Genomic DNA, 2557 nt, shown 5'->3' on the forward strand with positions numbered 1-2557 from the left:
TATATTATATTATATTATATTATATTATAGTCGTAATTTTTAACTATCCACAGCAATTCAACCTCATAAGTTACCAAACGCTATTACGTTGATTTTAAAACCAACACAGCTACTATAATTATAGTTTATCAAACATTCAGCTGCTTTTTGTAACAACTGCTTATTCCTTCAACACAGCTAAAAGCATTTTTTTTAAAATCTACAGCACTACCAAACTAAGCCACTACCAACTACATGTATGATCCACATAAACGAAAATCAAAGGTCTTGGGGTACCAGCAGGACTGGAATGCAAGATTTGCTTGTAAGTCTTCCCTTCTTTATTTTAGAACATACACAAGAGTCAGGAAACAAGAAATTCATTTTCTTGTAGGTTTTCTCCTATTGATCTTAGAATAGATATCACATTTAGCAACACAAATATTAATCTCTCATTTATTTTTTATTCTTTTGAATGCCTTTCCCTTGAACCTTGCAGTTGCGAAGAATGGAGTGCCTATAGGTCCTAGAGTAAGTTTCAATAATCTAATCACACATTCATTTCATATAAGCATGATGATTAACGCCCAAAAGTGATGTTCACAAGCAGTCAATTGTAGCATAGAAGGACGGTCGTATCCATAGAGAGATAACAAAATAACAAGAAATATAAGCAAAATAAGAGCGTAAGAGAAAGATAAATAACAGGTGAATTAAAAAAAAGAAGAGTTTTTGAGATTTTGTTGGAAATAAAATAAAATAAAATGGAGGAAATTTGTGTGAAGAAAATTCAGTAGTTAAAACGATAAGGTGTCGAGAATCTTTAATGTTTCGTTCACCAATCCAAGTTTTGATTCACAATATAAAAGACTTGAATAAATTAAATCTCTATGTTGACTCCAGAAATATTATTATTACAAGTTATCTAAAATCGACAATATATCAATTTGCCAATATTGCAGTAAAAGACAATTTGCAAAATAATTTGAATAACAAAACAATGCATGACAGAATTACATAAGAAAAGTGTGACTGAACTTATATAAAAATTGGCACACAATATTTTGAAAAATAAATGAAAGATAGATGAGATTTAATTCATTCAGATATTGAACTTTACAGCACAAGGAATCAAAACCCCGAATTAGGTCACTCAACAGAAGTTCATCTCTAACCTCACCAAGAAAACTCTAGCCTAGCTTGCAAAACATTCTCACAAGTTCTAGAGAGAAAATATGAGACTGACAACAGACGACAGAAAACTGAATATCAAAAGCTTCTTAAAACCTTAGGCTAACCCATCTATTTATAGTGTTCAGAGGTTGTCTGTCAAATAAGGAAACAAACAATAAAAATAGAAAATTACAAAAGAAAGAGAAACAAAATAAAATTACACATAAATTAGGAGAAATCATATATTTGATTTGGGGAAGAAATCTGGTCATTTGCGGAGAAGAAATCCAGATTTAGCACTCATCTGGACACGTGTCGAAGCTTGGTTGGAGGAAAGGAATAGAGCCGCCACATGTCGCACGCGGAGTGGAGGAAGGGCGCTGGCGTGTGCTGGTAGGAAGCTGTCGCGGGGACAGCTGGCGCGCGCAGGATGGACGCAGGGCTGGCACGCTGACACGTGGGACCCACGCGGAGGGAAACTTGGACGCGCAGTGATGGTCGTGTGGAAGGAATGCGCTCGCTGAGGAATGGGCATGCTGTGGACGTGCGCGAGGAAGCGTCGGGGAGCGTGGAAGAGCTGGGGCCCACGCGGAAATCAGCTTGGCTGAAGGAAGGCGTGGCTCTCTCTGATTGGCTCGGCTTATGTGGCTCAGATGGGCTGAAAATATGACTTTCATGGCTTCTTCTTGTGTAGTTTTTTACACTGCTTTCATCTGTAAATAATTAAGCAAAAACTAGACAAATTCTAATTAAAAATATTCTGAATAAAAATAATGGAATTGGGAAAAGGCTACCCAAGTTCACAAAAGAGGAGGTTAAGTTGGTGAAGGGCTCAATAGATTTTGTTGGTATCAACCAATACACTGCCAACTACATGTATGATCCACATAAACGAAAATCAAAGGTCTTGGGGTACCAGCAGGACTGGAATGCAGGATTTGCTTGTAAGTCTTCCCTTCATTTTAGAACATATACAAGAGTTAGGAAACAAGAAATTCATTTTCTTGTAGGTTTTCTCCTCTTGATCTTAGAATAGATATCACAATTAGAAACACAAATACTAATCTCTCATTAATTTTATATTCTTTTGAATGCATTTCCCTTGAACCTTGCAGTTGCGAAGAATGGAGTGCCTATAGGTCCTAGAGTAAGTTTCAATAATCTAATCACACATTCATTTCATATAAGCATGGCTTCCAAAGTTATCTTCTTTAACTAAATAATTATAAGCCGAAATTTGCAGGCAAATTCTTATTGGCTTTACCAAGTACCATGGAGCGCTATGGAAACCCGACTGCAATCCTATCTGAAAATGGTACAATTGGGATAATTTCTTTGTTCTTTCATTGTTCGATCAATTATTTCTTTTTTTCCGTTTTTTTTTTTTTTTTTTTTTTTTGGTTTG

The 2557-nt window shown here is 35.8% G+C and overlaps 1 pseudogene; it reads left to right on the plus strand.

The window, feature by feature from the left end:
• LOC112091831 overlaps nucleotides 1-2557 on the plus strand; it is a 7478-nt pseudogene that overhangs the window by 4448 nt on the left and 473 nt on the right.

This window comes from Morus notabilis, unplaced genomic scaffold (genome assembly GCF_000414095.1).
Source record: "Morus notabilis unplaced genomic scaffold, ASM41409v2 Scaffold884, whole genome shotgun sequence".
Lineage (NCBI taxonomy): Eukaryota > Viridiplantae > Streptophyta > Magnoliopsida > Rosales > Moraceae > Morus > Morus notabilis.